Source organism: Natrix helvetica, assembly GCF_964273705.1.
Source record: "Natrix helvetica genome assembly, chromosome: 3".
Taxonomy (NCBI): domain Eukaryota; kingdom Metazoa; phylum Chordata; class Lepidosauria; order Squamata; family Natricidae; genus Natrix; species Natrix helvetica.
The window spans coordinates 104997709-105019747 of record NC_138549.1 but is presented as its reverse complement, the minus strand read 5'-3'; the positions used below and the strand labels follow the sequence as shown (position 1 = coordinate 105019747).

At 42.9% G+C, this 22039-nt stretch overlaps 1 protein-coding gene across 3 annotated transcripts in view; it reads right to left on the bottom strand.

Annotated features, from left to right (window-relative positions):
- Positions 1–22039, bottom strand: part of KANK4 (KN motif and ankyrin repeat domains 4) — a 67421-nt gene that overhangs the window by 41831 nt on the left and 3551 nt on the right. The window contains exon 1 of one of the 3 annotated variants that reach the window (XM_081948809.1): positions 18608–18712. The exons of the other annotated variants lie outside the window; for them this stretch is intronic. The gene's annotated coding sequence lies outside the window, so the exon portion shown is untranslated. Of the gene's footprint in view, positions 1–18607; positions 18713–22039 lie in introns of those variants that run through there. 3 annotated transcript variants of the gene reach the window in all.

The following is a 22039-nucleotide window of genomic DNA, read 5'->3' as shown; positions in this document are numbered from 1 at the left end:
TGGCAGCCACTATTGCCGGTTTTCTCATGGGCACACAGCATGTGCTGCACTCACATGCGCAATACAATAAAAATTGTTCTGTGCACGTGCAGAAGCCAAAAACAAGATGGCGGCACCTACGGTGCTGCCAGGACAACCGGTTCAGGGGCATGGCAGGCCTGGGTTGCTGCTGGTTCCGGTGACCCAGGCTGCCAAAGCACTACCGGTTTGGCCGAACCGGTCTGAACTGGTAGGAACCTACCACTGGCACAGTGGTTAGAATCAGAGGTGATATTCAGCCTGTTCTGACCAGTTCTGGAGAACCGGTAGCGAAAATTGTGAGTAGTTCACAACTGGAAAATACCATCTGTGGCTGGCACGCCCCAATCTATTTGCTGCCTCCTGAGTCCCAGCTGATCGGCTGGGTCTTCTTTTGTTGCCCTGCATAGGAGAACAGAGCAGGAATGCAGGTTAGTGGAGTGGGGAGGGAATTGGGATTTTGCAATATCCTTCCCTTGCCACCAGTGGTGGATTAAGGCTCACTGGTGCCCTAAGCACTGGCAAACCTTGGTGCCCCTCTTTTGTACACACTGTACAAATCGTCATTGGGTTTGTTTCTTTCACAACTTTGTGGTGTGCCCTTTGGGCCTGATGCCCTAAGCACGTGCTTAGTCTGCTTAATTACTATTACACCACTGCCTGCCACGGCCACCAAGCCACACCATGCCCACAGAAACGTTAGTAAAAAATTTGGAATCCCACCACTGGCTTAGAGTGCAATACCGCAGGCTACTTCTACTGACCACTGGCTGACTGCAGTTTGGCAGTTCAAATCTCACCAGGCTCAAGGTGGACTCAGCCTTCCATCCTTCTAAGGTCAGTAAAATGAGGACCCAGATTGTTGGGAGCAATACACTGAATCTGTAAACTGCTTAGAGAGGGATATAAAGCACTGTGAACGGTATATAAATGCTAAGTGCTATGTATGATGGTTGCACTATCCAGGGATCATGTTATCACCATTTGTAACTTTCCCAGCCAGATTCCAATAAGCAAAGTCAGTGGGGAAGCCAGATTCACTTAACAACTGCATGATTCATTTAAGAACTGCAATGATTCATTTAACAAACATGGGGAAAAAAAGATCGTTCAATGGGATAAAAACCTAACAACTGCTTTCCTTAGCAATGGAAATTTTAGGCTCAATTGCAGTCATAAATCAAGGACAACCCAATGTTTAAAACAACCCAGTGCTTAACAAAACAAAACAATGCTTAAAGGAAGTCGTTGAGGTGACTCAACGATTTTTCAAATTGTTTGTTTAAATCTACACAATAAAAAGAAAATCAGGTAAGGGAGTGTCAAACTCACGGCCTGTGGGCCAAGTGCGTCACGCACTGGTCACACCCACCCCCATTTCAGCAAAAGGGGGGAGTTGCAATTTGTCACGTGACGACGACATGGCGCCATGGGTTTGATACCCCTGAGGTAGAGCATAAAGCTGGATGGGCATATTCATATTCAGAAAAGCTACACTGGGGACCCAGGAGCTATAATTATGCTACCAGGAAATTAGAAATATGAAGGAAATCTTAGATCCAGAGATCCACACATGCAACTCTTTTTCATCATGGAATATCTTTGTGTTGTGTTAATAGTGCAACATGGTAATCAGATTTATATCTCACTGCAATCATAAATGGATTCTCAGCAGCTCATAGGCAAGAACAATAAAATCTTAATAAATAATAAGCTACTGTATACAATATATATTACTCCCAAATAATATCTGGCATCAACACACAGATGACTTTGAATAGTTCAGATTTCAGCTGGTTTTGGAAGACAGAACATTATTTCTAGTTCTATTTCTGATTTTATAACTCCCCTAAAGCCATGGGTTTTGCAAATTGTAAAAAAGTGTTGCATTTGTCTTCTGCATTACAAATGTTTTTCCCTTTCTTTTGTCCTTTGAAGTTGTGGGTGCTCCAATATTGGAAGTTTTTAAGAAGGCTTGTCAATCAGAAAGGTTGGCAGTTCAGTGGTTTGAATCCATAGTGCCGCGTAACAGAGTGAGCTCCCATTACTTGTCCCAGCTTCTGCCAACCTTGCATGTAAAAATGCAAGTAGAAAAATAGGAACCACCTTTGGTGGGAGGATAACAGCGTTCCATGTGCCTTTGGCATTTAGTCATGCTGGTCACATGACCGCGGAGACATCTTCAGACAGCGCTGGCTCTTCAGCTTTGAAACTGAGATGAGCACCGTCCCCTAGAGTAGGGAATGACTAGCACATACATATGTGAGGGAACCTTTTTAAGAAGAGATTGGACAACCACTTGACTAAAATGTATAGGGTTTCTTGCAAGGAGTTACACTAGAAGACCTCCAAGGTCCCTTCCAACTCTGTTGTTGTTATCGTTGTTGTTCTATATGAGATGCTCAAAAGTGTATTGGCTTTTAATAATATTGGTGAATTGCAACAGGTGCTTCCAGATTCCTTCTGGTTTTCTGCTATCATAGACTAACCAGGCTCTTCTCTCATTTGAGAAGCCGAGCTGAGCTGAAAAAGGTGTTGTTGTTATTTAGTCACCAAGTCATGTTCAATTCTTTGCCGCCCCATGGATCATAGCATGCCAGGCCCTCCTGTCTCCCTCTGTCTCCCAGAGTTTGCCCAAATTCATGTTCATTGCGTGAAATTGAAAAATTACATTTCAATAAACGAATAGATACTGTAACACAGAGTGTTCCATATTTTACAAATTATCTTTTGCAGCCCTACATTAAACACACTTCCTTTTTCTTTTCTAGTTAACATCTGCCCTGGGAAAATCTGAAATATCTGAGGCACAGCATGAAAGTCTTTTAGAAAGCAATAGGAGGGATAAAACAATCTAATGAAAAAAAATTAAGCTGAATTACAATGTCGGCTTTATTATTACTCTTCCTTGGGCAAAGATGCTCTTTCTATATGCCCCATTAAAAATAAATTACACCAAAATATTCATGAGTCTTTAAGGAATTATCCGTACCACTGCTGCAAGGTGTAATAGCTTCTGGAAAGGTCACATCTAAAAAATTTTTTACCTGAAATGTATCTACTATTATTATGTCAAAACAAAACATGGTAATACCCATGAAAAGCACCCAGAAAGGAGCTTCTACATAATCAAAAATCAAATTCTAAGTTGTATTTATATGGCTCTGAGAAGACAAATGCCCCAGTATGCGTGAGCATGGGTCTGTTCGTGTGAACTGTTTGCAACATAGGGTATGGAATAATTCTAGAGTCAAACCAAGGTAACAAGTTGAAGGACTCATGAGAATTGAACAGGTATATAAAACTGTCACAATCTTGCCTAGGATGAGATGTATTATATTTTCACTACTCTTGTAATTATAATGCATGCTCTTCACATATTAATGTATGCACAGTTTATGAAAATCTGTTAACTTTTGACCTCTTTTTTGATGAAGCAGCCATGTCCAATAGAAAGAAGCATTAAATGAGCAATATAGGATAACTTTCTCAAGCCTGGAATCTCCTGTTGTGTTGAAACAATGACTTTTCCAAGAACCCACACATTTGGGGAAAGTTTCTACAAGTAGAAAATAGAACTTGAATTTATAGTGAGGTGCAATTGGGTACTTGTTCTTGTAACTCTTTTCAACCTATATATATCTATTTTTTTAAACAGACTTTTTCTTAAAACAGACCTTTTGAGAATTTAACACTGTATGTTCCTCCAAATTGAATTGGCCCTGTTAGTTACATTCAACAGAAGAATGTCTTTGGAGATTCTCAGTCATCCAGATCATGGTTGTCCCAAAGATGCTTTTACAAAAGGCAACTGGACTTTCTTTGTTTTTCCTTGAAGATGTTTCACTTCTCACCCAAGAAGCTTCTTCAACTTCTCATCCATGAACTGAAGAAGCTTCTTGGATGAGAAGCAAAACACCTCCAAAGAAAACAAAGAAAGTCCAGTTGCCTTTTGGGAAAGCACCTTTGGGATTCAACAGAAGATCAACTTTGAATCCCAAATCATTTTTTTTCAGCTTGGGTTGTTATCAGATATATTAGTATGTGAACTAATTTGTGCAAACAAACCCAGCTTTAATACAATTAATTCAGAATCACTTAATACACACTCAATTGTCTTCAAAACATTTGGCTCAACTTTTAGTGATTCTGAATCTGTACACCACTAAAGAATCATTAAGCAATGAAGGCAATAACGCATATAAGAAACTCTCCTTTTTGTCTCAAATGTCATTTTCTCTTACATAACTAATGCTTGCTTGAGAATATTAGTTCACCTGAAGATATTCTCCTGCTTAGATTCATGTATGTTTTATAAATAAAATAAAATAAACTTTAAAAATCATTAAACCTTCCCTTTCATCATGGTTCAGGTTTGCAGAGTCCATTCTTCCTTTCATTTTGCTGCATCCTTTAATATGTCCGGGCAGTCAGTTGGCAAATAAGAGGCATTTTCTAAAGAGTAAATCATTAACCTACTGAAGTCAATGACAAAGGTCCCATTGACTTCTCTGGGATAAAAACTTGGATGTTGGTCAAAAAGCCAGTCTTTCTCAAGCTGGCTTATGGTTTTAACAATCTGTAGCTCAGAGGGAAGGTCAACACCCACCAATGAATGTCTACACGCCAAATACTGCAAGAATTGCATTTTTCAAACTTAGACAAAATGCTACTCTGTTCACACTGAATGGTGGCTCTGAGCTAATGGTGCAATGCAGGCAACTGTGAATGAATCATAAGAAATATGCAGATCCAGTGAACGTGCTCTTTGTAGTGGATTTGATTAAAAAGATATCGTTTATCAACTGCACAATTATCCAACTGTTAAAATGTTCCTACAGTTACTTGGCTAATTGGTGCTACATGTGTAGAACATTTGATGGAACGTCTGATAACCTCTGATAACAGGTTCGCCCACCATCCCACAACTTCAGATTTCTGGTTGTTGTTGTTATTGCTGTTTTGTAATTCTATTTTTTATGTAAAACAGCTGCTTGGAGAATATAGCACATAGAAATATACACAAATATACAATGTGTATTAATTGTAGTAATAAATAAGCCACAGTTAGGTGCATATAACTTTAAAAAGCTTTTAAAATCACATCAGTGCTTATCCTAAACTATAAAGTGAACCTAGCCGATGTACTGTATATAAAGAGCAAGAAGACTAAACAACGGATCTGTTACAAGATAAAAGAGACTGCTCTACTTCTTACGGAGAAGAAAGATGCTAGAGAGTTGGATAAAAGCCAATATACCACCCATATCTAAAGAGGGACAAGATTTGATTTTAATCAGACTTGTCCCAAGCTGGGACAAGTAATGGGAGCTCACTCCGTTATGCAGCACTAGGGATTCGAAACGTCGAATTGCCGACCTTTTTGATCAACAAGCTCAGCGTCTTAGCCACTGAGCCACCGCATCTCTATTCTCTTCTATTACTTTGTGTTAATTTTTAACTTCCTTTTAAATTTTCTTAATAATATTATATTATAAAAATAAAAGAGACATCTCTGCCAATCTCTTCTTTAATTCAGTAATTGTTTCCCTCCCCCTTCACTTGCTTTAAAAAGAGCTTGCTTTGATATCTGCCAGACCATTTCTTTTAAAAGCAGAGATCGTTCTTGTTTTTTTTTTATTTAACATGGATATATTTTATCATCAAGCTACCCAAATCCTTTTTGATGTCAGCGTTTAAATAGTTGAATGGCTTCATTTAAAATAGCAGTATAGCCCAGATTTTAAATTAATTTGTGACCGGAATTCAGTGCCTGTGATCTTTCATTCTGTCCTTTGTGTTTCATAACAATTAACTGCACGATTAGTTTGAGTGGAAGCTGCGTGTTCTGCCTTCTGCCAAGTAAAGAGTGCCGTTTAAGAAGGTTGAGCTTATTCATTTTCTGAAATCAACTCAACAGCAGATAAAAACTTGGTTAACGTCATTGCCCAGAGGATCATTGGTTGCCCTCTCCCCTCTTAGGAAGAGTTTTATAATTCCCGCTGCCTTAAGAAAATTCAAAACATTCTTAAAGATCCATCGCATCCTGGGCACCCTTTTTTTGAACTATTACCATCCGGCAGCCGATACATGATAATAAAAACAAGGACAAATAGACTGAAAAACAGCTTCTATCCCAGGGCAGTAACTATATTGAATTCTATGGTATATAGTACAATATCAATGCAATATCGGGTTTTCAGTTTCAATTATATAGCATGTGAAGGATGTGTTTGTGTTTTTATTTTTTATAGTTATAATGTACACTGAAGATGGCATTTAATTTCATTGTACGATGTGCAATGACAATAAAGAAAACTAAACTAAACTAAAATGTCACCAAAAAAGAAGAAGAAGCAAAAACTGGCCAAAGCAAACAAAATATGTACAGCTCAAAGATCATATTTTTGGAGATTGCTTATATGTTGATAAAAGAAAAAAGAGAAGCTTTGTAGGGTTTGCACTACCATGTATCATAAACTGTTTGTGCTACCATGTATCATTGAGTAAAAAGCTTATAGCTGACAAAGCAAAAAGCAACATTTTCACATAAAGTTAGGAATATACCAAAGCGCCCTCTGAATCCATTGCTCTCATTACTTCTAGAAAATAACTGAGGAATTAATGATTTATTTAGGTCAACCAGAGGGTTTGATGATAAACGGTCCCGTTTGGTTCAATTATTAAAACTGTTTAAACTGGAGGGTTGCAAACTGTCCCACTACCATTAGTGGGATAAGACTGAACAGCCAATTGTATGCAATAACATGGAAAGGTAAAACCAAGATTCACAGTAGATGGAGCCATGGTTAAGATAGAATCTAAGTCAAAGAAGCCAGAGCTATTGTAGGTAGATGACAGCTAGATGACCCACTTCAACAATAGAAAAGAAGTCATTTGCACATCTATTTTGAAACTCCAGAAGTGCCAAATAGGAAATGCAATTTTTTTTTGAAAAAAGTTTTTTCTTTTTATTTTTCATACATACATTCACAAATATACATTCTCATAGCTATTATTAATATTGTGTGTTATCTTTTTACATTTATAACAATTCATTTCTCCATCTAAATTTAAATATATAATCGGGATTGCTTTACCTGCTATCCCATACATCCATCTTGTTTTACCACAACCCTACTTTTCCTTCCCTCTCTTTTTCTCCTTCCCTCCCTTCTTCTCTACTTTCCTCCTCTCCTTTCCCTTTTCTTCTTCCCCTTCCTCTTCCCTACTCCTCCCCTTTTCTTCCCCTAGGAAATGCAAATTGTGGGAACTTTCAGCTTTATGAAAGTGCATAGCAGAAAACTGGGAGACAATGAGTCACACCAGGCAGAAAAACATTTCTTAGAGACCACTCTCTCCTTCCATTTCTAGCCTAAATACCTGGGTGTAAGGAGCTATAGAGATGGCCTTTAGAGCAGCAGTCACCAACTGGTAGTCTGGGAGAAAATTTTGGTGGTCCACAGAAAAATTATTTGCATTTTTATATTGCACTAAATACTATTTATCTTTTTTAAAAAAAATCATATTAGTGGTCCGCGGGATTTAAAATTATGAATTTAGTGGTCCCTGAGGTCCGAAAGGTTGGTGACCCATGTTTTAGACCATTTAGAAGCCATCAAGATAAGAACAAGAGCAAAAGAGGGCATTCAGCCCATGGATGCGGGTAAGTGTTGGAAAAAGTCTCTGGTTGATGCCCTTTAACTCGCTATGCTATAAGTGGAAAAACACAGGCTTGCAAGATACTGTTACTATAGCAAAGTTCAACTAAGTGTAGAGTTAGTCTTCCTGGGGAGTCAGTTTCCCTAGCGGGTCTGCCTCATAGGCCTCACAACAGAGATCATTTTAAAAAGAAGAAATTAAAATTGGTTTTTCTTTAACCAAGCAAACAGACATATAAAAATAAAGAGTGGGGATCATGAGCGTTTACTTGTTCCCAGATTTTTACGGCTCTCCAAAACTGTAATAAAGCGGGAGTAAAGCTGTGGGTTCTCCCGAATCCGGGCAAACCCATAGCAGCCCACCCCTTCCTTAATCTAAAGCCAGCCCTGCATCCTTAAGAGGCTGGCCTGCTCCATCACTAGACTACCCAGAGTGAAAGATGCTTAGCCCTTGAATGCCAGTGACATTTTAGATGTCTTTTCTGAAATGAGGGAGGGAGTGGCCATTGGAACTTTGCAACCAGGGGGTACGGATCTGTGGTAACTTCAAACAATCACTAAGTATCTGGTTGTAAGTCGAGGGCTACCTGCAGAGGTACTTTTTTAAAACAGAAAAACATGTCCAACAGCTGATTTGGAACTTCCATTCATTCATTCAGAATAACAATCAAAAGCCTGCTAAAAAGACAAGGACATTTTTGTGCTTGTGTGCTCTGAAACCAAACACTGTACCGTATGCTCAGCAAGAGGATTTCTTATGATCCAGCATCTAGGTATCAATATGTAGATGAATTAAATGGGAATAAGTATGGATTTATTTCAGCTTATTAGAATCATTTTTCTTGCAGGCAAGTTAGAGCGTCTCACATTTTCAACGTGTGCTTTCTTATATACCACCTAGTATTAAACATTTGTATGAGAGGATTTGAAGAGAAAACTAAGCACCTGGAGAAACCAAAACACACAGAGACACAGGCAGACACACACACACACACACACACACACACACACACAGAGAGAGCATTCACCTTGGCACCACTACAGTGTGCAGGACATTTCTATCCTTCCTGACTGGGCAGCACTGCCAAAGATAGTACTAATGCTGATAAAGAGGGATCAGAAGTAATTTTGAACAAGACGTACCACAAAAACGAGTTGTTCCACAATTGTCTGACAAAGCAGCATTTATTCCATAACTAGTCAACTTAGTTTGATTAATCCCGGAAGATGATTTGGCTGTGAAATACATATGGACTCTGAAGTACTGTAATTTATCTTTATCAGCTGTTGTGGGTAGCGGGGATTGCCACTGTCACCGCCTATCGCCGCTGATCGCCACCACCTGTCAACAGCGATTGGCTGTGGCAGCAGTGATCCCCGCCACCTAGAATAGCTGATCGGCGGTATTCCAAGAGGACAATCCAACCACCTATCAGCTCTTGGCAGCGAAGGGTCCAGCATTCCCCAGAGGCGAATGGCATCAGCGGTGACAGGCGGTGGTGGTGACCCTCCCCTCCCACCACAATATTCACTCTATAAGATGCACAGACATTTCCACACAGTTTTTGTGTGGGGGGGTGTCTTATAGTGCAAAAAATATGGTACATGCTTTCAAACTGCTAGATGAGCAGGAGTTGTGGGAAATAACAGGAGCTCACGCAGTTATGCAATGCTCTGGTCTCAAACCCAGGCTGTCAACTTTCAAACTGACAAGCTCTGCATCTTTCACCACTGAGCCATTGCACCCTCTGTGTAATAACCAATACTGTCACTCAATTATTCAGTTATGAGCTGCTTTTTCAAGACATTGGATGCTTTAAATCTGTGAGATCAAAATTTAATTCTTACATATGTGACTCCACAGATCTAGAAAACAGAGTTACCCTGTGATTAGATAGGTGGCTAATAAATTTAACAAATAAATACATAAATAAAACCATATGTATTCAACTATGTATTGAAAACAACCACATTTAGAATCAGTCTGTCTTTGATATCCTATTATGGGGAAAACAATTATCATTCTAATATGCTGCTTATGGGTTTATAATGCCTAGTAAAGTATACCACCTTTCAAAGACACATTTGGGATGTTTTGGAAAAAGGCTGACTCTTGAGAGCACCATATAATTCTCACCCATGGAAATGATTTCAATATATCATTATTATATGCACAAAGATGGAAGATTACAGAAATATTCATAATGCAGGCATTAATTGTGAAAATGGCTGAGCCTGCAGATATGGCTAAATTGGCATGCTCTGTTAAGGAGGCAACTATAATTACTTATATAAAAGACTGGAAGCCTTTTATGGACTTTTTGCTGAAAATGGATTAAAATAAATGAGTGATTTGGGGCTTTATTGATTGAAGAGGTCTACCAATGGGAACAAAGATATGTAACTTAGGAAGATGGAGATGGCAATTATTATGTGGCAAAGAAGATAGAAGTTCCTTCATTAGATATCTGTCTTTTCTTTGTCTTTCATTATCTGTCAAGTTTTATTTTATTTTCCTATTTTTTTATTTCACATCCCTGTAGGTTTTTTTAAACCTTTGTAAAATAATCCTATAATAAAATTATCTTTTTAAAAAGGAAGCGCTAGTACTAATACATAAAGAGTTCTATGCCTCCTCCAGATTCTACCAAGTGACATTTTTCATAATTTATTTTTTTGTATCCACCAGGAGTTCAAGACAGCATTTACCACAATTTGTCTTTCAGCTTTTCCCTCCCATTTCTTTGAGTTGAGTGACTGTGACTGGCCCAAAGACACCCTGTGAGCTCCTATGGTTGAGGATGGATTTGTATCCGGAGTTACTTCTGTGAAGACGTCTGATACAGGTAGGCCTCAACTTCCAATCACAATTGAGCTAAGCCAGGGGTGTCCAAACTTGGGAACTTTAAGACTTGTGGACTTCAACTCCCAGAATTCTGGGAGTTGAAGTCCACAAGTCTTAAAGTTCCCAAGTTTGGACACCCTTGAGCTAAGCAAACCTTTTGTTAAGGTTTGTTAAGGTTAAGGCCAGCGTGTGGCCTCCCTACTCACGAGGGAGGCCACACGCTGGACCTTGTCTTTGTCTCTGGCCAGTGGATGAGTGATCTGGGAATAGGGGATCCAGCCATTATTCCCCTGTCATGGTCAGATCACTCACTTCTCCGGCTGGACTTCCCTGGTGCTACCCCCCGCCGCGAGGAGGCGGAACTGGAAGGTATTAGATGGTTCCGCCCCAAGCGCCTGATGGAACCAGATAGGTTCCAGACGGAGCTTGGGCCACCTCCTGTGGACCTGACCCGCCCCCGAGTGGAGGACCTGGTAGACGCATGGAATAGTGCGACTACCGGGGCCCTAGACCGGGTGGCGCCTTTGCGGCCTCTCCTGCGGCGACGAACCACCCTGGCCCCTTGGTTTACTGAGGAGCTACGGGTGATGAAACGCCACAAGAGACGCCTAGAGAGTCGTTGGAGATCCTCCCGTTCCGAATTTGACCGAGCACAGGCACGAGCCTATTTGAGGACGTACCTCGTGGCATTAAGAGCGGCCAAACGTCAACATTGCGCCGCTCTTATTGCGTCCGCAGATAACCGCCCTGCCGCCCTGTTTCGGGTGACTCGCTCCCTCTTGTTTGAGAGACCGCGGGAAGCCCCTTTACAGGGCAGAGCAGAGGAGTTTGGGAAATATCTACAGGACAAAGTCGCTCAAATCCGGATGGGATGGGCCCCTTTCAGTGGTTCAGTAGAGACGCCCGTGGTGAGTCTTGAGGGACCGCTTTGGGAGGTGTTTGACTCGGTTGCCATCGAGGATTTGGACAGGTTGCGTGGACGTCTGCGACCCACCACATGTTTATTGGACCCGTGTCCCTCCTGGCTTGTACTGGCATCCTGGGAGGTTACGCGCGACTGGCTCCTGGGCCTAGTGAACGCCTCGTTGGGTGAGGGGTCTCTACCGGCCGCCTTGAAAGAGGCGGTGGTGAGGCCCCTGCTCAAGAAGCCTTCCCTGGACCCAACGGACCTAGTCAATTATCGTCCAGTCTCCAACCTTCCTTTCTTAGCGAAGGTTGTAGAGAGTGTGGTGGTACAGCAGTTCCCACGTCACCTGGAGGAAAATGATTATCTAGACCCGCGCCAGTCCGGCTTCCGACCCGGGCACAGCACGGAGACGGCCTTGGTCGCATTGGTTGATGATCTCTGGAGGGCCAGAGATAGGGGTTGTTCCTCTATCCTGGTCCTATTAGATCTCTCGGCGGCGTTCGATACCATCGACCATGGTATCCTGTTGCACCGGCTAGAGGGGTTGGGAGTCAGGGGCACCGTTTTACGGTGGTTTGGCTCCTACCTCTCTGACCGGACGCAACGTGTGTTGGCAGGGGAGCAGAGATCGACCCGGAGGCCACTCACATGTGGAGTGCCACAGGGATCGGTGCTCTCGCCTCTCCTGTTCAACACATACATGAAACCGCTGGGCGAGATCATCCGTGGTTTCGGGGTGGGATATCATCTGTATGCTGATGATACTCAGCTATACATTTCCACCCCGAACCACCCCAATGAGGCCGTCGAAATGATGTCCCGGTGTTTGGAGGCCGTACGGGTCTGGATGGATGGCAACCGACTAAAACTCAACCCTTCCAAGACGGAGTGGCTGTGGCTTCCGGCCTCCCGGTTCAACCAGGTGCTTCCATCTCTGGCCATCGGGGGCGTGCAACTAGCCCCCATGGAACAGGTGCGCAATTTGGGCGTCCTCCTAGATGCCCGGCTGTCCATGGATGACCATGTAACAGCCGTGGCAAGGGGGGCGTTCCATCAGGTCCGCCTGATGCGCCAATTGCGCCCCTTATTGGACCAGGATGCCCTACGCACAGTCACCCATGCGCTAGTGACGTCTCGCCTGGACTACTGCAATGCTCTCTACATGGGGCTTCCCTTGAGATGCACTCGAAGACTACAGTTGGTCCAGAACACGGCCGCGCGGGTGATTATGGGGAGGACTAGATACTCCCCTGTAACACCTCTCCTGCGCGAGCTGCACTGGCTTCCTGTGGTCTACCGAGTGCGTTTCAAGGTTTTGATTATGATCTTTAAAGCGCTTCATGGCACAGGGCCTAGTTACATGCAGGATCGCATCCTGCCCCACACATCCCTACGACCAATTCGCTCACACAGAGAGGGAATTCTCCGGGTGCCATCCGCCAAACAGTGTCGGGGGGCGACACCCAGGAGCAGAGCCTTCTCTGTGATGGGCCCAGCCCTGTGGAATGACCTCCCCCGTGACATCAGGATTACTTCCGATCTCCGCTCCTTCCGTGTACAGCTGAAGACCCACCTCTTTCAATTATCTGGCCTGGCTCAACCGTAATTTTTCTCACTCCTCCTGACTGTCTTTTTAAATTTTAAATTTTAATTGTACATTGGTTTCTTACAATTGGGGTATTTTAATGGTGATTTTTAACTGTCAAAATGTTGTAATTTGTTACCTCCTCCGTGCATGTGTGTCTTTGTATATATGTATGTTTATGTGTTTGTACACATGTTTTATGTTCTATATGCTCCATTGTACGCCGCCCCGAGTCCTGCCTGGAAAGGGAGCGGCTAATAAATTCAAATTATTATTATTATTATAAGTGAGTTTTGCTCCATTCTACAACCTTTCTTGCTACAGATGTTAACTGAATCCCTGCAGTTGTTAAGTTGGTAACATGATTGTTAACAGCTGCAATGATTCACTTAACATCTGTGGCAAGAAAGGTCGTGAACCTGGCTTCCCCATTGAATTTGCTTGTCAAAAAGTCAAAATTGATCATATGATCTCGGGACACTGGAACCGTCATAAATATGAGCCTGTTGCCAAGCATCCGGATTTTGATCAGGTGACCATGGGAAGAATGTAAAGGTTGTAAGTGTGAAAAATGGTTATAAGTAACTTTTTCAGTGCCATTATAACTTTGAATGGTCATTAAATGAATTGTTGTAAATCAGGACACCCTGCAAAGCAGTAGCCCCCAACCTTTTGAGCACCAAGGACTGGCTCCACGGATAAAGATTTTTCCGCAGACCAAAGGGGGTGTGGTTTTGCATTAGCGGTACTAATACTTCATATGATTTTGAAACTATGCCTTTGTTTATATGGATGGGGCTTCACTTGTTTGTGCGGCCCAGTTGCTGGAATGTCCCATGGTCTCCTGCTGTAAAGAGAAAGTTAAGAAGCTAAAAGTCAAGCTTCATCCAAAGTCCTTGAGAATGCTTGCTAAGACCTTCTTGAAGATGAAAGCTTTTTAACCCCAGGGAATCTTTACCTACCTATGTGAGAGGAGAGGCTATCTACCTGGTTTGGTTTGGTTTGGTTTATTTGGATTTATGTGCCGCCCTTCTCCAAAAGGACTCAGGGCGGCGTACAACATTAAAAAAACACACATCCCAAAAGTTAAAAAAGATTAAATCCATATCCAAAAAAACAAACCGAATTTTAAAAAAAACAATACATTTAAAATAAGTTAAAATTAACATTAACAGGCCAGGCCGGCTTGCTGGAAAAGCCAACTTTTTAGGGCGCGTCGGAAGGACCGGAGGTCAGGGATTATACGAAGCTCCGGGGGGAGCTCATTCCAGAGGGAAGGCGCCCCCACAGAGAAGGCTCTCCCCCTGGGGGTCACCAGCCGACACTGCCTGGCCGACGGCACCCTGAGGAGGCCAACTCTGTGGGATCGTACTGGATGGTGGGAGGCTATTGGTGGCAGTAGGTGGTCTCGCAGATACCCTGGGCCTAAGCCATGGAGTGCTTTAAAGGTCATAATTAATACCTTAAATCGCACCTGGAAAACAACCGGCAACCAGTGCAGGCCGCCTAAAAGGGGTGTAACATGGGAACACCTACGGTAGGTACCCCCATGACAACCCGCGCGGCCGCATTCTGGACCAGCTGAAGCCTCCGGGTGCTCTTCAAGGGCAGCCCCATGTAGAGAGCATTGCAGTAGTCCAGGCGAGAAAGGATGAGGGCATGAGTGACTGTGCACAGAGCATCCCGATCCAGGAAGGGGCGCAACTGACGTATCAGGCGAACCTGGTAAAAGGCCCCCCTGGTCACGGCCGTCAGGTGTTCTTCTAAACTAAGCCGCATATCCAGGAGGACTCCCAGATTGCGAGCCTTCTCTGAGTGCGATGGCAGGTAAGATAAGCTACTCTGGAAGTAAATTTAATTATAATAATTATTATAATAATAAATTTAATTATTATGAGCTTTGGAAGGGGAGAGCCAAGGGATCCAATATGGACAATCACTTAAACATGAGCCAGCAGTGTGCGGCAGCAGCCAAAAAAGCTAAAGACAATCCTTGGTTGTATAAACAAAGGCATAGTTTCAAAATCATATGAAGTATTAGTACCGCTCTATAAAGCCTTAGTAAGGCCACAACTGGAATACTGCATCCACGTTTGGTCACCACGTTACAAAAAAAAAATGTTGAGACTTTGGAAAAAGTGCAAAGAAGATCAACTAAGATGATTAAGGGCCTGGAGGCTAAAACATATGAAGAACAGTTGCAGGAAGTCTTGAGAAAAGAAGGATTAGGGGTAACATGATAGCAGTTTTGCAATATTTGAGGGACTGCCACAAAGAAGAGGGGGGGGGTCAACTTATTTTCCAAAGCACCAGAAGGCAAGACAAGAAACAATGGATGGAAACTAATCAAGGTGAGAAGTGGCCTAGAATCAAGGAGAACTTCCTAATATTGACTGGAACAGATTGCCTTCAGAAGTTGTGGGGCCTTCATCACTGGAGGTTTTTAAGAGAAGACTGGACAGCAACTTGTCTGAAATGGTCTAGGGTCTCCTGATTCAGCAAGGGGTTGGACTAGAAGGCCTCCAAGGTCCCTTCCAGCTGTATTCTGATTGTGAGATTGGACTCTGCATTTGCTGCATATAAAGACGATAGTGTTCCTTACTCTCTTGAGGCACAATTTGTTTATTTATATATTAAAAAATTCCTCTGTGGCATAAATGTCTTCAGTTTTCAGTGATTGAAATCGCTGCCCATGAAGCTGCTAATTTCCAAGGCAAATTGGATTAGCATAATAATTGTGTCCTTGGGTCCCTTACTGATGGTAAACTTAATTAGGTCAGTCTTAAGGACCTGCTATTTGAATTCATCTTCTGAATGATTGTTAATTAGCCCTGTTGAAGATGCTCACATATACTTATAATCCTCTTGTTTCTTAAGGGTGTTAAGAACCAGAGGTTGTTTGCAAACAAAACAAAATAAAAATCCTTTATATATTTTTCAAATTAGCTTTGTTTGCTTGGCTGGAAAGACACGAATACTTCAAGGAGGTCCCCCCTCTTCCATTTTCTTTGTTTCTCGGAAATATTTGTCATAATACCTCAAAATAGTAGCTATCCTTTTCTTTGGCAAGTAATCATACCTAAATATTTTGCTGACTTAACTTTTCTTGTCCTGAAAATCTATCTTCTAGGAATTAGAGATTACCCACTCCTGAACTCTTAAGAAAACAGTCATCCAAAACAACTTTATCCCTCAATGATTTCATACTCCTATAGTCACTTGTACAAACAAGCCTCTCTTTAAATCTACCCCAGCAATTGCTTTCAGAAGCGAGGAAAGAAAAGCAGAAAAATGTAGTGTCCCTCCACCGTAAATATACAGCAATAAAAAACAATCACTTCTTTTAGATGCCTTTACAGACTTCGGAATAAAAATTTCTGGTCCACTTTAAGAATCCAAGTTTTCAAAAAGTTCAGGTAGTCTATTCCAGGGGTGAAATCCAGTAGGTTCTGACAGGTTCTGGAGAACTGGTAGCAGAAATGTTGAGTAGTTCAGAGAACTGGTAGTGGAAATTTTGAGCAGTTCGGAAAACCGGCAAATACCACCTCTGGCTGGCCCCAGAGAGGGGTGGGAATGGAGATTTTGCAGTGTCCTTTTCCTGGAGTGGGGTGGGAATGGATATTTTGCAGTATCTTTCCCCTACCACACCCACCAAGCCATACCCACCAAGCCACATCCACAGAACTGGTAGTAAAAAAAGTTGAATTTCACCATTGGTCCATATCCGCATTATATTTAGAACCATAGTAAGGAATTAAATGCCCCCGTTCTTGCATCCTTTTATTGTACTACTGTACATACATTTTCTTTATTTATTAGATTTATACAGTCCCCTCCCCCATCTCACCTAAATGGTTTTGGGCAGCTCACAACAATTTGAAACAACAATCCAATTAGGACAAGTTAAAAAGCAATATACAAGCATATAAAATCATCAATAACTCATCAGCAGTCACATTCATCCTTGTTTCAAGCTCCACAAAGCCACATACATCAAATATGGGGGCAGATCCACCCCTTCGCGGCCTCCTTAAAGGCTAGCAGGGTCAAAGCCAATCTATAATCTGGGCGTGTGGGGGTGATGATGTCCTTTTTATGTATTTTTGAAAGCTGACGCTAGACCTGACTCACAAACATCAATTCAATAATCCTTGACTTATGACCGTCACTTAGCAATTATCTGAAATTATGATGAACCTCCCAAAGGGTATTTACGAAGCGTGTTTGAAATTCAGACCACACACACACAAACACACACACACAGAGTCACATTTTGGGCACTTGTCCACCAGCCTGCATTTATAGCTGTTTGCAGTGTCCCATGGTCACACAATTTATGATGCTCTTGCTAGAAACCGACATTTTATTTTTCATTTCTGGCAAAAAAAATGCCCACTGAGGGCAATAATTTCTCTTAATAACTATAGTGTTCACTTAAGGACTACTGTAATATAAGCTCACTGCTCCCTTTATTTATTTATCAGCACAAATACAACACACACACACACACACACACACACACACACACACACACACACACACACACACACACACACACACACACACACACATATATATATATATATATATATATATATATATATATATATATATATATCAGCTGATAAGGAGGAGATAAGGTGGCTTAGTGGCTAAGACTCCTGCCTAATATGTAATACAGCCCAGGTTCAAATCCCAGTAAGGGTATGGCTAGCTGATGAGAGCTAAATAGCTTGAAATAGATCTATACTAGTCTCCCTTTATTTATTTATCAGCACAAATACAACACAAATATAAAAAGGCAACATTAAAAAAAATAAAAATATGGTTTTCTGCCTGGATGGTTTTCTGTAATGAGCCGAAGGACAGAAAGAGGGAGTAGTGAGCTTCCTCCCATATTTGGGCATACCAGGGGTTGTAACACAAATACATACCTATTTCCCTGGCTCAGCTGATAAGGAGAAGAGCCTGTGGCTTAGTGACTAAGACTCCTGCCTAATATGTAATACAGCCCAGGTTCAAATCCCAGTAAGGGTATGGCTAGCTGATGAGAGCTAAATAGCTTGAAATAGATCTATACTAGTCTCCCTTTATTTATTTATCAGCACAAATACAACGTATGTATGTATGTATATGTATATGCTATAAAATCATAAAATCAGGTTGGTCGTGTGTGCCTTGACTTACAACTGTCACTACACACGATAGATTATTATGGGCTCCATTATAGTTGTAAGTTGAGAATTAGCTATATTGAAATGCTGTCTCTCTTCTCTACACCTCTGAACATCCTTCTGTATTGCTCATGCTTTGTAGGGATGCTGAAAACTGTACAGGTAATCCTCAACTTATGACAGTTTGCTTAGTGATCATCGGAAGTTACAAAAGCGCTGAAAAAAGTACTTATGACCATTTTTTTCACAATTATGACCATCGTGGCATCTCCATGGTCATATGATCAAAATTCAGATGCTTGGCAACTGACTCATATTTATGACGGTTGCCCTGGGGTCATGTGATCACCTTTTGAGACCTTCTGACAAGCAAAGTCAATGGGGAAGCCAGATTCAATTAACAACTATGTCACTAACTTTACAACCACAGCAGTGGTGGGTTTCAATTTATTTTACTACCGGTTCGCTCGTGCACGCATGTGCACTCATGCACGCGTGTGAAGCTTCTGCACATTCAGAGGTGGTATTCAGCAGGTTTTGACCAGTCCTGAAGAACCAGTAGCAGAAATTTTGAGTAGTTCAGAGAATGGATAAATGCTACCTCTGACTGGCCCCTCCCCCATCTATTCTCTGCCTCCTAAGTCCCAGCTGATTGGGAAGAAATGGAGATTTTGCAGTAACCTTTCCCTGGAGTGGGGAGGGAATGGAGATTTTGCAGTATCCTTCCCCTGCCACGCCCACCAATCCACGCCCACAGATCCAGTAGAATCCCACCACTGGTTCAATTGTGGTCATAAGTGAAGGGCTACCTGTAATTCAGCAACTCTCAGTAACAATCCTTGGTCTTAATCGAAAGGATGAGAAGTGATTGACCTGTGACTGGCAAATGTAAGTATGAGCACAGAAAAAGATGTCGGGCAGCTAACATAATAAAGATGTAAAGTTCTTTTCTCCTAGTTGTATTATCATTTGTTGGTCTTGTGTTACAACCATAATAAACATTAGTCTCTCCTACAATAAGTATGACCCCTGCTTGTAACTATTGTATACTATAACTTAGTATAGTATACTATGCACATACTGGATATACTGAATATACTGGTGAGATGCACAACATACTATTCCTGTTTGTGACACATATGCACATTCACTCCATGCCTACCCAATTTACTTTCTAAAACACCTCCCAAGGTAAGTACTGCTCTATTTCATGTGCACCTTTAAAAAAGAAGAAGTCAGGAATTCAATCAAGGTTATCCTCTTGTGTTGCAGAGACTATTTTTTCTGAACGATTTATTTAATAATCTTTGCTTCTTTTTTTAAAAAAAATATTTGCAAACTATTGTGACAGTTCTAATAACCAGCTCTAGATACAGTAATTGCATCAATTATTGTATCCAGAGTTGAAGTGAAATTTCCCAGAAGACTTTTTTTCTGTGAATATTTGAGATATTTTACCCACCATCCTCCCACATCTTTATGCTCCCAAATGACACTAAACCCACGTACTATAGAAAGTGTTAAATGGTGATCAGAGCTCCAAACACTTACACACGATGCTTCTTGCCATGCTCAAAATTTAAAAGTAAGGGAAACTTGCAAAGATTGATGATAGATAGATGATAGATAGATATAGATGATGAAGAGATAGATAAATAAATAAATAGATGAATAGATAGATAGATAGATAGATAGATAGATAGATAGATAGATAGATAGATAGATAGATAGATAGATAGATAGATTTATTTATTTATTTATTTATTTATTACTTGAACTTATTAGTCGCCCCCTCTCCCCACAGGGACTCGGGGCGACGTACAAAGGTATTATATAGCGTATAGAGGAGGTAAGAATAAATAAATAAGTTACAATACTTTAAAAAGTTAAAACCCCAGTGAAATTAACCCTTAAAAACTAAAATTACAATTAAAAATGCCCTGGGCTGGGGAGGTTGTAGAGTTATGCCAGGTCAGCTAGTCGAAACAGGTAGGTTTTCAGCTTCATACGGAAGGAGCGAAGGTCGGTTGTAGTTCTGATGTCTGGGGGGAGGTCATTCCAAAGGGTGGGGCCCACTACAGAGAAGGCCCTACTTCTGGGCGCTGCCCTCTGGCACTCTCTGGAGGACGGCACCCGGAGTAGTCCCTCTCTGTGTGAGTGGACGGGTCGCAGGGATGTATGGGGCAGGACGCGATCCCGCAGGTAACTAGGCCCTGTGCCATGGAGCGCTTTGAAGGTGGTAACCAGTACCTTGAAGCGCACCCGGTAGACCACAGGAAGCCAGTGCAGCTCGCGCAGGATAGGTGTTATATGGGAGAACCTCGATCTCCCCATAATTACCCGCGCGGCTGCATTCTGGACCAACTGCAGTCTCCGGGTGCACCTCAAAGGGAGCCCCATGTAGAGAGCATTACAGTAGTCCAGGCGAGACGTCACCAGCGCGTGAGTGACTGTACGCAAGGCCTCCCGGTCCAAAAGGGGCCGCAACTGGCGCACCAGGCGAACCTGGTGGAACGCCCCCCTCGCCACGGCTGTCACATGATCTTCCATAGACAGCCGGGCATCAAGGAGGACGCCCAAATTGCGTGCCCCTTCCACCGGGGCTAATTGATCATCTCCGATGGTCAGCGATGGCATATGCTGGTTGAACCGGGAAGCCGGAAGCCACAGCCACTCTGTCTTGGAGGGGTTGAGCCTGAGCCTGTTGTCATCCATCCAGACCCGTACGGCTTCCAGACATCGGGACATCACTTCAACAGCCTCGTTGGGGTGGTTTGGGGTGGAAATGTACAGCTGAGTGTCATCAGCATACAGATGGTATCCCACCCCAAAACCACGGATGATCTCACCCAGCGGCTTCATATATATGTTGAACAGGAGAGGCGAGAGGATCGAGCCCTGTGGGACCCCACAGATAAGGGGCCTCGCGGTCGACCTCTCCTCTCCTGCCAACACACATTGCGTCCGGCCAGAGAGGTAGGAGCGGAACCATCGTAATACGGTGCCCCCGACCCCCAACCCCTCCAGACGGCGCAATAGGATACCATGGTCGATGGTATCGAAGGCCGCCGAGAGGTCTAATAGGACAAGGATGGAGGAACAACCCCCATCCTTTGCCCTCCAGAGATCATCCACCAACGCGACCAAGGCTGTCTCCGTGCTGTGACCGGGCCGGAAGCCGGACTGGCGCGGGTCTAGATAATCAGCTTCTTCTAGGTGACGCGGAAACTGCTGAGCCACCACACTCTCAACAACCTTCGCTAAGAAAGGAAGGTTGGAGACAGGACGGTAATTTGCTAGCTCCGTTGAGTCCAGAGAAGGCTTCTTGAGCAGGGGCCTCACCACCGCCTCTTTCAAGGCGGCTGGTAAAAGGCCCTCACCCAGCGAAGCGTTCACCAACTCCAGTAGCCAGCCTCGTGAGCCCTCCCAGGAGGCCAGTACCAACCAGGAGGGACACGGGTCCAATAAACATGTAGTGGCTCGCAGTCGCCCGCGCAACCTGTCTAAATCTTCGGTGACAACAGGGTCAAACTCCTCCCAGCATGGTCTCTCAAGACTAGCTTCAGACGTCCCCACTGGAGCACTGAGGTGGGTCCATCCCCTTCGGATCCGATCGATTTTATCCTGCAGGAACTCTCCAAATTCCTCTGCCCGGCCCAGTAATGGGGGGTCCCGTTGCCCCTGTGACAAAAGGGAGCGGGTCACCCGAAACAGGGCGGCAGGGCGGTTCTCCGCGGACGCTATAAGGGTGGCACAATACTGACGTTTGGCCACTCTTATTGCCACAAGGTAAGTCCTTACGTAGGCTCTTACTTGTGCTCGGTCGGATTCGGAGCGGGAGGACCTCCA